Raw genomic sequence first — 14632 nt, 5'->3', positions numbered from 1 at the left:
GGGTATTCTTATCTGCTGCTTTAAGTCTTTCTCTTTGATTGTTGATATAAATTCTTTTCTTACATTCAAATACATAAAGGTCTTTATAAATTTTATTTTATCTAAAACACTATCCATTCATTTAATTATCTATTCAGATAATATAGGAAACAGCAAGGAAAAAAAAAGAAAAGATGGCCAAAATATTTTTATTAATAGCCTTGTTCTTTTTTTGGAATTTTTAAATTTAAATTCAATTAGCTAAATCATAGTTTAGTTCTGATTTATCTTACCTTTATATTCAGAATTTACCTTAATTTATTTTTCAAAATTTAAAGAAATACCTATTTTGTTAGTATGAGAACATATATGCTGGGTCTACCAAATAAATTATTTTTCATTCTTTAAATTATTATTTTGTCAGATAAATTAATAGACATTCATTTTTATTTATACGTGAGATATGATCTTGGAGTGGAGAAGGAATATGAACTAGAGCATTTCTCAATTTATAGTAAAGGAAAGTAAAGACTAGAGAGGAAAAATTATTTGCTTAAATTCACTCTTCAGTTGTGACCCTCATGTGAACTTCCCCTGGTAGACTTTAGATCCAAAATTAGTCGGGAATACAAAAATAATTTTTAGGTTGCAATTATTTATATGACATTTTATTCATGTCATCTTTTTGATATTTGTTTGTCTTCACTTATAGCAAAAACAATGTGAGGTCTTCAAGGGCAGGGAACTGTGTGACAGCTATTGTAATAAGTCTCTTAACAGTGCATGTACAAATAAATGTATGGAGGGCTGACTTGTAGCCTCTGCAAATTATTTACCCTTTGTAATTTCCTAAAATAAAAAAAAAGGTAACTAATATTTTCAAAAGCAGCTAAAATAAACTTGAAAAAAAAATTCCTTCCTTCAGTTGTTCTGATGTTACTCTTTCATTCTTTCTTTATTATAAAATATGATTTAAGTGATATGCATGATGTCAAGCCAATCCATAGCCAATGGGACACGATGGTGTTTTCTCTCCCCACTTCTTTCTCAGGAAGGTCATACATATTTATTGAGCACCTAGAGTGTTCCAGGAATATCAGGTATAGACACAGTATCTTCTTTCAAATATGCTGCATTCAATGGACAAAGATGGGCAATAAACATATACATTAGAGGATTCTGGGTTGTGATAAATGTAATGAAGAAAACAAAAATAGGATAGGAAATAGTGGGGAAGATGAGGGGTGCTTGAGACTGGACAGTCTGAACAACTTTTCCAAGACAGTAGCATTTGAACTTTACCTGAAGAGGCAAAACATATAAAACACCTGGGAGAAAGAGAAATCCTAAAGGAGCAAGCATAAGTCCTCAAGAGAAATAAATGAGGTGGCCATGTGGGCGGAAGGAAGGCAAACATGGCTGAAGCCCGGCAGGGAAGTGAGGATGATGGAATATATGAAGACATGGCTGGGGATTAAGTCAAATAAGACTTTGTAAAGACCTTGGATTTTATTTTAACTGCAGTGGGGGCCCCTTGAGTTTTCTAAGCAGAGGTGTGAGTGAGATGACCTAATATCACACTTTGAGAAGATCGCTTTAACTTTGGTGAGGAGAATGGACTGGAGTTGGAGTGAAGGTTCATAATGAAAAGCACAAAGAAAGATTAGAAATCTATTACACTTGTCCTGGCAAGAAACGAATGCATATTCACCCTTTTCCTTGGGTCAGGAGCTTAACTAGGATAACAGAAGGAATCCTTTTATAAGCCAATTGGATTTATCAAAGTAGCAGGAAAAAAAGACATATGCTTTTTTAGTTTAATTCCATTGCTAAGAGATGTAAGAGGTATTACTAGCTATCTCTTCGTCTTATAGATACTTAATTCAGAAGCCAGATATCTGTGAACTTATTTCTTTCCTCCCCAGCATTATGAGCGTGGTGTCTTAAGTCAGTTTAGGTTGCTAAAAAATTACCATAGCCTTAGTGCCTTAAACAACATACATTTATTTCTACTGTTCTGGGGTTAGGAAGTCCAAGATTAAGTGCCCACAGATCTGGTGTCTGATGTAAGGGCTGCATCTCCAAAAACCATAATATCAGCGATTAGAGTTTCAACATATGAATTTTGAGGAGGCACAGACAGTCAGTCCATAGACCATAGATCTCAATCTGTACGGGGGAAAATCAGTTGGAACTAAGTGAACCCTAGCACTGATTGGGTAGGGTTAGGGTTTTCATATTTTTTTTTAAAGATTTTATTTGTTTATTTGACAGAGAGAGATCACAAGTAGAGGGAGGAGCAGGCAGAGAGAGATGGGGAAACAGGCTCCCTGCTGAGTAGAGAGCCCGATACAGGACTCAATCTCAGGACCCTGAGATCACGACCTGAGCCAAAAGCAGAGGCTTAACCCACTGAGCCACCCAGATGCCCAGGGTTTTCATCTTTTATCTAGCCTCAAATTAACCAGCTAGCTTTAGCTTTAATAAAGAGCTATTAATAATGACTTCCTTTTTCAAGGATTGTATTTATTTATTTGCTATTTATTTATTTATTTTAACCTTTGTTTATCTGAGAGAGAGAAAGAGTGTATGGGCGTTTGTGAATGGGGGGAGGGGCAGAGAGAGAGAGAGATTGAATCTCAAGCAGACTCCACATTGAGCATGGATCCCAGACTTGGGGCTCGATCCCACAACCCATGAGATCATGAACTGAATTGAAACCACGAGTTGGAAACTTAACTGACTGACCCACCCAGGTGTGCCAAGGATTGTATTTATAGTAGAAATATCTCCAAACTATCAGCAGATGAAAATTAGAAAACTTTCATATTGATGCATTTAGGAAACACTTTCACAAAAGAGAAAAAAAAAGTGATGCAAAGTATTGGGGTGCCTGTGTGACTCAGTGGGTTAATCCTCTGCCTTCAGCTCAGGTCATGATCTCAGGGTCCTGGTCAAGCCCTGCTATCTGTTCAGCGGGGAGCCTGCTTCTCTCTCTCTTTCTGCCTACCTCTGCCTACTTGTGATATCTCTCTCTCTGTCAAAAAAAATAAATAAAATCTTTAAAATATATATATATATATAACATGTATAATTTATATATATATATATATATATATATATATGATGCAAAGTATTGAGAATTATTTTAAATTTATATTTTCTATTTAGTCTTAGATATAGACCTAACAGTCCGAAGCCTACTGGAAATTCTATTCCCTTGACTGGAATTTTTCTTGCAAACTCACAAATATCTTAATGTTTTCCTTACTGAGTTTAAATACTATCGTCAACCATGACCCATGTCTCTACGGCCCTAGCTTCCTTCTCTATTCACCAGCCAGCCTGCCCAAACCACAACTTGGTTATACTCCATTCTCTAACTTTTGGGTATATAATCTTGTTTGGTGAGAGCAGTTGGAGAAAAAGGCACACCATGCTCACTAGTCTCACTTTAAAATCATGATCCCAAATCTCAAATAGGTCCTTAAAACTCCCAGAAAATCCTTTTGCACTCTAGTGAAAACCCTCTCAACATTCTCCTAAGTAACTCCTTCACCCTTCTCTCCTTGTTGTTAATTTAACAGTTTCTTCTCCTTACACTCACCTGATAATTTTGCTCATTATTTCACCAAGAAAGAAGAAGGAATCAGATGAGAGTTCCTACTAGCACTTACCATAAAAATCCATCAATCTACTTGTTTCTTCAAGGGCAATATAGGCAAGTAAACTCTGGAGCTAAACTGCCTGTGTCAAACCATAGCTTTCCTGCTTACTAGATGTATGACCTCAGACAAAAGGTTAGACATCACCATATCATGTTTTCCTTGATATGACATGGGGATAAGAGTGTATCTACTTCACCATGTTATTATGGAGCTTTGAAGAAGTTAACAAATGTAATGCACTTAAAACACATAGCAAACGCAAGAGCTGTTAGCTATTACTGTCATCTGTCTGTCCTTTCGTTACAGTGGATCAACTGTTGGATTAACACCAATCTAAGGCTAAACTCTACACCTGTGATAGCCTCTCTGCATTCATCTTCTCAAGGACTTTGTTTCTCTCACTTTCACCCACCCCTCTTATATCATCAGTTTTACCCTCTGTACTGGATCATTTCCATAAACACAGCAATTCTATAATATTTCCCAGACAAAAACAAAAATTTTTTTTAAACCCTACATTTCTTTCCTGCCATATTTCTCTGCAAATATGGTTGAAAGTATTGTTTCATCTCTTTTTCTTCTAGTTTCTCAAACTCATTCCAGTCAAGATATTGACTCAGACACTGCTTTAAAACCATATCTCTCAAGGTCATCAGTATATTCCATGTTGCCAGCTTCAAGGCTCAATTATCAATCCTCCTCTTATTTAACCTATCAATAGCATTTAGTACTCTCGATCATGCCCTAGTAAAACACTTTTTTTGCTTTATTTTTTCATTGAAGTATAGTTGACATATAATTTTATATTAGGTTAGGAATATAATGTATTGATTTGACAGTTATATATGAGATTATATGAGATATATAATGAGATATATGGATATATATGAGATATATATGAAATATATAAGTGCTATAGTACTTATATAATAAATATATTTTATAAACATATATTTTTATCCCCAGGGGTACAGGTCTGTGAATCACCAGGTTTACACACTTCACAGCACTCACCAAATCACATACCCTCCCCAATGTCCATAATCCCACCCCCTTCTCCCGAAATCTTGCCATTTGCAACAACATGGATGGAACTAGAGCGTATCATGCTTAGCGAAATAAGTCAAGCAGAGAAAGACAACTATCATATGATCTCCCTGATATGAGGAAGTGGTGATGCAACATGGAGGCTTAAGTGGGTAGAAGAATAATAAATATATTTTAAATCTATATTATGTATATATATATGTATAAATTTATTATGTATAAATGTATATAATTTATAATTATAAATATATTATAAAATGCTTACCACAATGTTACCACCTATCACCATATAAAAAGTAATGACAATATTTTGACTATATTCCCTATCCTGTATCTTTCATCTCTGTGACATTTATTCTATAAATGGAAGTTTGTACCTCTTAATCCTTTTCTACTATTTTGCTTTTCCCCATACCCTTCTCCTCTCCAGCAACCACCGGTTTGTTTTCTGTATTTATGAGTCTGTTTCTGGTTTTTTTGTTTGCTTATTGTTATGTTTCTTAGATTTCACATAATTAAAACCGCATGGCATTTGTCCTTCTCTGTCTAATTTTTAAAACATTTTATTTTTTTTAAAGATTTTATTTATTTCTTTGACAGAGATCACAAGTAGGCAGAGAGTCAGGCAGAGAGGGAGAGAGGAGGAAGCAAGCTCGCCATTGAGCAGAGAGTCCAATGCGGGGCTCAATCCCAGGACCCTGAAATCATGACCTGAGCTGAAGGCGGAGGCTTTAACCACTGAGCCACTCAGGCACCCCTTTAAAACATTTTCTTTGCTTGGATTCCAGAAAAAAAAAAATAAGAATACTCTTTTGTAATTTTTCTATGTCATCAGCTATTCCTTCTCAGTCTCTGCTGCTGGATCTTCTACCTCTTCCTCAACGCTGAATGTTGGTGTGCCCCCGGGCTCAGTCCTCAGCTCTCTGCTCTTCTTTACTTACACTCATACTCAAGATTATCCTATCCAGGCCCATCCTTTTAATACTAACTACTGGCTGAGAACTCCTCTAATGGGCAACTTGCATTAGCATTTCAAAGCAGAATTCTTCATATTTCCTCAGTCTTCTACATCTACCAAAAAAAAAAAAAAAAAAAAAAGACCTTGGTCATCCAGAGTAAGATATATTTGAAATACTATCCTTTGTAATTTCAATTACTGGATTTTGTGTAGAATTTACAACTGGACTGGGAAAAGTCTATCTTTATCTTTGGAAATGCCTGGATATGTGGTTTGATTCTTGGCTAACATAAGGCCAAAGGATTATGTGAGGTTTATATGAGGTTTAAAATCAGAAACCCTCCTTGCAAACTCTGGGCCAGTTTGTTTCCTGATCCAAGACCCTGCTGGATCTTGAAATTATTGAATTTTGGTGGTTCAATATGAATACGAAATATCTATATATGTAAATAAGGTCAGTGGAGCTTGCACCTGAATATTTCTTGGTCTCCCCTGCTAGCCTGAGCTCTTTCTATACATTATCCTTTGCTTATGTTATGTAAGTATTCCCTATGGAGTACATTATGTAAACTTTATGTAGGTATTTTCCCCATGGAATCTTATGATTCCTTTTAAATATCCAAACTTGTGAAATCTTTGCAAATTTCAATATTTAGAAGTGCAGCAGTAGTGAGCTGAAACTAGCTTGCACTGATATACAAGTTTAATGTTAAATTTTCAGGAACTATGTTAGTCATTTGTGAAACACACCACAGTTGAAAACTTAAGAGTACAAAATACCCAAAACTCAGTTTTATCATCTCCTAGTTACTTTACATTTTACTAGTACTTTGGGTCTTGAAGTTATTTACTCTATTGTATCTGTGTGGTAAAAATACATAGAGTACTACTTCTCACCCCTTCCCAAATTAATGTTTGGTATGTAATGTGGGTAGTTCTGAATTGGCCGTGGTGTTGTTAGTTACACCATAGAAACTGACCAATGCTACATATGAGCTCCAAACCCCTGGTCCTGAGACTTAATTTTTAAATACTTACTTTTTAAATACTTACTAGCACACCACAATAGTTACATTCTCCATTTATGCTTTTAAAAGAAATTGTCATCAGATAGTGCAACTGAAGTACAATTTCTCTTCCTTGACATTACAACTTAGTTTTTTGGCCCTTGTGTCAGATGTTTTGTTGAGTGTCTTAAGTAATGTCTGCTCATGACTGAGGTTTGATATTGGTTTGATGATAATAATAATAAGGTTTGATACTGGTTTTCATTTTTTTATAATTTTAATGAAAGAGAAAGCATCAAAAGCTATTTTTGAAACATTTCATAGTGATATTTAAAGGACATTTCAGATTTGCCACTTATAGTAAATAATTAAAGGATTCTGGAAAAGACAATTATATATTATTATAATATGTTGTGTTCTCTACAGCTATTATATTTAATTATGAAAAGAAAATAATCCTGTCATGTTTTCATATGTTGTTTCTTCAAAAAATTTAATTATCTTCATTTAAAATTTGTAAACTTTATTTTCACTAAACATGGGAGTACATATTATGTAAGAATTAAATTAAATAGCCATCTCTGGGGGTGCCTGGGTGGCTCAGTGGTTAAGCCTCTGCCTTGAGCTCAGGTCGTGATCTCAGGGTCCTGGGATCGAGTCCCATGTCGGGCTCTGGGCTCAGCAGAGAACCTGCTTCCTCCTCTCTCTCTCTCCGCCTACTTGTGATCTCTGTCAAATAAATAAATAAACTCTAAAAAAAATAATAAATAACCATCTCTGGTTTTATAAGCCTATGTTATTGCTTTTTAAGTCACATTTATCTCCAAAAAAGTGATTCAGCAAGGCAGGAATTACGAGCCAGGGTAATGAGAGATTGTGCCTACATTTTCCTCCCATGTCATTTGATGAAAGAGAATTAGGAGGAATCAAACCAAGCCACAATCAGAGCAGGGACAAAGCCTTAGTAATCAGGGAGAATTAGTCTAGGAGCTCCTCCCTCTCCTGCTTAACATCCTACTCCATCCTGGTCTTAACACCCTCAGAGAATAAAACCTAAACTCTTTATTATAACTTGCAAAACCCTAAGAAGCTTGATTCGCTCTTCCTATTCCTTAGTCAAGACAGAGCTCAGCTGTTGCCTCCCACGAGAAAGTATTCCTGACATACTCCAGATTGGTGCTCCAGATTGACCCAGGCATACACCTGGTCACAACACATTCCACAAGCTGTAAAACTTCTGTGTGTGCATCTGAATATCCTACTAGACCATGAACTTCTCAAAGGCCTTTTTTCCATCTCTATGTTCCTAGACCTGTGGTTGGTTCAACGGAGGTAATCACTATGTCCAAAGGAATGATGCTGAAATGCACTATTGGGATCTGGCTGTTAGAGACATCTTTTTATTTCCCATTGTGCCCTTAAATTTCATTTTTTCTCCAATCACACCATTACCTGAGATTTCTGAAACATGCTATCCTGGACCTTTCCAAATGTACTCTTTGCCTGGAATGTCTTTCTCTGACTCCCCCCGCCCCCCATAAACTCCTTCCATTCTTTAAAAAATAGCTCACAGGGGCAACTGGGTGGCTCAGTGGGTTAAAGCCTTGGCCTTCGGCTTGGGTCATGATCCCAGGCTCCTGGGATTGAGCCCCGCATCGGGCTCCCTGCTCAGCAGGGAGTCCGCTTCCTCCTCTCTCTCTGCCTGCCTCTCTGTCTACTTGCGACCTCTCTCTCTCTGTCAAATAAATAAAAAATATCTTTAAAAAAAATAAAAATAAAAAATAAATTAAAAATAGCTCACACCTTCGTGAGATTTTTATGTCCTGTGTTCTCATGGATTTGGAGCTTATTATCATCAAGCTATCATCTTATCCTGGAAAGTCCTACAAAGCCAAAAAATATAATTTATTTTTTAGCCAATATTTGCTTGGCCCTGACTACCTGAGAAGTTGTATTTTATTGCTAATTCTACCTTTTCCTCTACTCAGATCGTATTGAGGACAAACTGATTTCACTTCAGCAAGTTCATTTTTAAAAAAAATTAATTACATAACCAACGTATTAACACATTATCTTTGTGAAAAAATAAACCCATTATAGATCAAGCTAAAATTGCTTTAATTGCTATTTTAAATTCTGGTCTGTATCCTTCTCCTCAGGAGTAGTCATTGATTTGTGAATTCTTCCAGATCTTTTCATATATTTATTTAACATTTCATAAATAAACACATGGATTTAAGTACATCTATTAAAACCCAGTTAAAATGTGAAGTATTAGTTACTATTTCTTTTAAGTATTAATTAATTATCATATCATAATTGAATTATCATTCTGAATTTCATATTTTCACTCAATATATTTTTTTAAGATTTTATTTATTCATTTGAGATAGAAAGATACAGAAAGAAAGCATGAGCAGGGGGAGAGACAGAGGGAGAAGCTGACTCCCCACTGAGCTGGGACCCTGATGTGGAACTCCATCCCAGGACCTCGAGACCATGACTTGAGCCAAAGGCAGATGCTTTACCATCTGAGCCACCCAGACACCCTTCACTCAATATTTCTTGAAATCTTTCTATATTGATCTAAAATTGTACCAGAGTTCAGATTAGGAAAGGCTTGTTAAACAGAAGTTTGAAGCAGAAAACTGCAAACTTCAAAAATTGTCAGAACAACTGAGGATCCAGACTCTAGGCTAAGCCTCAAGGATAATTCACAGAATACTAGAGAACTGCTGCCAGAGGAAGGGACTGTAACTGGCATTTCTGAATTTAATAGATAAGATCCAGAGATCAGAAAGCACCACAACTTTTTGTTTTGTTGATGGTATCCTTCAATTCCAAAGCTTTTTATTTTGTTGTGGTCTCAGTTTAATTTTGATTTTTTTTGTTCCTTGCCTGAAGGGACATATCTAGAGAAGTATTTCTATAGCTCATGTCAAAAAAAAATTACTGCCTGTTTCTTCTAGGAGTTATAGGTTTCTGGTCTCACATTTAGGTTTATATCCATTTTGAGTTAATTTTGTTTATGGTGTAAGAAAGTGGTCCAGTTTCATTCTTTCTTTTGCATTGTAGCCATTCAAATTTCCCAGCACCATGTGTTGAAGGGACTGTCATTTTCCCATTGTATATTTTTGTCTCCTTTGTTGTAGATTAATTGACCATATAATCATGGCTGTATTTCTGGGCTCTCTATTCATTGAACTATGTGTCTACTTTTGTGCCAGTACCATAATGTCTTGATTGCCACAGATTTGTAGTTTATCTCGAAATCTGGAATTGTGATACCTTCAGTCCCATTCTTTTTTCTCAAAATTGATTTGGCTTTTTAGGGTCTTCTGCATAACAAAGGAAACCATCAACAAAACCAAAAGGCAACCTACTGAATGGGAGAAGATATTTGCAAATAATATAGTTGGTAAGGGGTTAATATCCAAAATACACAAATAACTTATGCAACTCAACACCAAAAAAACAAAGATCCAATTTAAAAATGGGCAAGGAATCTGAATAAACATTTTTCTGAGGAGGACAGACAGATGGCCAACACACACATGAAAAGATGTTCAACTTACTAATCACTAGGGAAATGTAAATAAAAACCACAATAAAATATTACCTTACACCTGTCAGAATGGCTAGAATCAAAAACACAAGAAATAAGAAAGTGTTGGTGAGGATGTGGAGAAAAAAGCGCTCTCATGCATTGCTGGTGGGAATGCAAATTGGTGCACCTATTGTGAAAAACAGTATGAAAGTTTCTAAAAAACTTAAAAATAGAACTATCATATGATCCAATAATACCACTACTGAATATTTCCCCAAAGAATAAAAAAACACTAATTCAAAAAGATGTATGAAACCCTGTGTTTATTGCAGCATTATTTATGATAACCAAGATATGGAAGAAACCCGTTTCCTTAGATGAATGGAAAAGGAAGAAGATACAATTTAAAAAAATGGAATATTACTCAGCCCCCCAAAAGAATGAAATGTTGCCATTTGCAACAACATTGACAGAGCTAGAGGGTATTACACTAAGTGAAATGAGTTAGTCAGAGAAAGAGAAATACCACACAATTCCACTCACATGCGGAATTTAAGAAACACAATAAACAAAAAAGTACTCAAATTCAGAGAACAACCTGGTGATTGCAAGAGGGGAGATGGGTGGGAAAAAAGTGAAACAGGTGAAGGGGATCAAGAGTGCACTTACCATGATGAGTACTGAGTAATGTGTAGAACTGTTTAATCACTATATTGTACGCTTCAAATTAATATAACACTGTATTTTAATTATATTTCAACTAAAAAAAAAGAAAGAAAAAATTCAGGGCAGAGGTTACTTTTGGAGGAATGTGGAAGACTAAGGCTGTGATAGGGTATTGGGGGAGCTTTTAGCGTGACAGACAAATTTCCATTTTTTAACAGAGATAGCAGATACATGTGTGTTTTCTTATACCAACTAATTAAACTCATGAATATAGAAAAAAAAGGCAGGCAGGCAGTAGGAAGGGAGGAAAGAAAGAAGGGAAGAAGGAGAGAAGGAAGGAAGGAAAAGAAAAGAGCACAAACATTGATAACATCACTGTAGCCTCCTGACACACACAAGCTGGTCGGGTCTCTGCCTACTCGAAAATTGTTTCTTAGCTCCCCCAAATCTGAAGAGTGGACAGTGAAATTCTGCTAGAGGAAATATCATATATCCATGAACTTTAACCAGCATAAATCCACAAGTGGCCTCATTTCTGCTTTAGAAGGCATCTGACATGCTTCTCTCTTCTTTTTTTTTTTTTTTCTTTTACATCATTAGTTTTTGGTATAATGTTCAATGATTCACTAGTTGCATATAACACCCAGAGCTCATCACATCATGTGCCCTCCCTAATGCCCATCACCCAGTACCCCATCTGCCCTGCCCACCTCCCCTCCAGCAACCATCTGTTTCCCAGAGTCAAGAGTCTCATACAGCTTGTCTCCCTCTCTGGTTTCTTCCCCTACCATTTTCCCCTCGCTTCCATTGTTGTCCTCTGAACTATTCCTTATGTTCCATATATGACTGAAACCATATAATCATCTTTCTCTGATTAACTTATTTCACTTAGCACAATACCTTCCGGTTCTTTCCATGTTAATGTAAAATGATAGATATTCATCTTTTTCGATGGCTGAGTAATATTCCACTGTATAGATAAACCACATTTTCTTCATCCATTCATCTGCTGAAGGCTCTTTACATTGCTGCTATGAACATCAGGGTGCAGGTGCCCCTTCTTTTCACTAAATCTGTATCTTTGGGGTAAATATCCAGTAGTGCAATTGTTGGGTCATAGGGTGGCTCTGTTTTTAACATTTTAAGGAACCTCAATACTATTTTCCAGAGTGCATCTAGCTGACAGAACTTAAACTGCAGCCAGAATTCTAACTGCAAAGGAGCCTGGAAAATGTCATTTTTAGTTTTCCAAACTCTGCAGCAGAAAAAGGGACCTAGAATGAAGCATGATTAAGTCAATCCACCATATTTACTATAATCTCATTTAACACCTGAATAACATTTCAGAATATTGATATGCCATAGTTTATTTAACCATTCCTCTACCAATTAATAATTTGTTTCCATTTTTTTTTGCTATTGTAAATTTTGTAATAAACATATTCATATTCATATACTCCTGTTTAATTACCTAATCCACCTATAGAAATCTAGGTGGATACCTAGAAGTGAAACTGTTAATTACAGGGTATATAGCTGTAAAATTAAACAGATGCTCCCTCTAAAGTTTCTGCCTTGATTCTAACTCCTACCATGAACATATGGGAGCCCATATGTTACCAAATCTTACCATCTGCAGGATATATTGAAATAGAAATCAATACAACATAGCAGATAATTAAATCTAAAATTACTAATTTTATAATTTATAAAAGTACTAATGACTGTAAATATTAGAAACCAGAAAAAAGAGATCAAAGAGAATGCTTTACAGGGAAAGCTTCATAAAGAAAGTGGCAATTAATTTGGACCATGAAGCATGAATAAACATTGAATGGGTAGAAATGACAAATTCTGAGAGTATTAAACAGCATGAATAAAAGCAGGAATGTAGGAAAGCACTTGCCATGCAAGGAACGGAACCGTGAGAAATGGCTCAACCAAAGTCATACTTTAGGCAAAGTCATCGTTAAGATAATACAGTGTCCTGGATATTGTGCTGAGCACTTGGTATACATGGCCCAGATGATATAGCACCTAACAAGAAGGACATCTTTAGCTTGCATTTTTACCTGTAAGAAAGCTGAAGTTCAGATCATTTTAAGCCCTTTGTTTCACCAAACTACCATGGAACAACATAAATAAAAAGAGATGACGTCCTGAAGATCCTTGAATATCAATCAGAGAACTTTATATTTTATTCTGAAAGCGATTGAAAGTTTTGAAGATTTTAAATAGAGAAATGTCATGAATATCTATTTTAGGAAGATGAGTCGTGCTAATTAATATTATAATCCATTTCTCTGTCCAACAGCCTCCTCCTCTGAGAGGCCCTTCATGTCCACTCTCTACCCTCTCAACACACTCGCCAATCTCTACCCAATTACTCTGCCTCATTTTCATTATGACATGTCTCATATTAAATTATGCATTTACTATTTTCTTGAGTGTTTGCCTGTTTTTCTCTTTAAAGTATTAACACCGTGAAGGCAGGGACTTTATTATGTCCCTTTTTGTATTTCCACTACTAGGAACAATAATGTAAATCTCAGGAAGTTTACCACAAATATTTATCAAATGAATAAATGGAATGAATAGATAGTTAAATATAAGAAAGATGGCGCTAAAGATCCAGATATTTGTATCCAAAATATCTTAGCAACCTCCTGATTTTTTGTTTTTATGAGAATTTGATGTCACCTAAAAACTTAATTCATATTCATTAGGTAAAAAAACTCTTTTTTTTAAAAGGCTTTTTTTTTTAAAGATTGTATTTATTTATTTGTCAGAGAGAGAGAGAGAGAGCCAGCACAAGCAGGCAGAGAGGCAGGCAGAGGCAGAGAGAGAAGTAGGCTCCCTGCTGAGCAAGGACCATCCCCCCTCCCTCACCCATGTGGAACTCAATCCCAGGACCCTGGGATCATGACCTGAGCCACACAGGTGTCCCAGTAAAACAACTCTTTTTTTTTTAAAGATTTATTTACTTGACAGAGAGAAAGAGATCACAAGTAGGCAGAGAGGCAGGCAGAGAGAGAGGGGGAAGCCCGCTCCCTGCAGAGCAGAGAGCCCGTTGTGGGGCTTGATCCCAAGACCCTGAGATCATGACCTGAGCCAAAGGCAGAGGCTTAACTTCTGAGCCACCCAGGTGCCCCCAGTAAAACAACTCTTGACTATATTAATTAGTACCATTTCCCATGAACAATTAGCAAAAGAGAACTGGTATTCCTTACTCTAAAACCTATCTCCACCTATAAATCCATTTCTTTTTTTCTTTTTCGATCATGATGACCTATCTATTTTTTTAAAAAATGCAAATGTATTTTTAAGTAGGTAATATGTTAACATAGTTTAACACTTCATTTTTTTGTTTTTTTTTTAAATTTAAACTCAGTTAATTACATATAGTGTAAATCCATTTTTTTACAATACTATGTATTTATTCCCAGTGAGAATTTTTAGACTAAGCACATTTCAAATGAGTAATGCTATAGCAGAATTTTCATACTAAAAAAATATTGTATATTTAAGTCATTTGTCAGAGACTGCTCTGGTGGATTCAGCGGGTTTCACTGAGGAGGAGTTCTTCTCCGTGAAAGGGCCGGATGGGATCTGAGTCAGAGCACTGATTCACCAATCTGCGGTGGTATTTCCTGGGTGGACCTCTCAGGCAACCAATCCAAGTTGTATCTATTCTTTTTCTAAATATTCAACTCAAAGGGAATTTTCATTTCTTCCTTTAAACCACAGTTCCATAGATGTC

Source organism: Mustela putorius, unplaced genomic scaffold, assembly GCF_011764305.1.
Source record: "Mustela putorius furo isolate JIRA1106 unplaced genomic scaffold, ASM1176430v1.1 tig00000430_pilon_pilon_pilon, whole genome shotgun sequence".
NCBI lineage: Eukaryota > Metazoa > Chordata > Mammalia > Carnivora > Mustelidae > Mustela > Mustela putorius.
Note: the sequence above shows the minus strand (reverse complement) of the source record.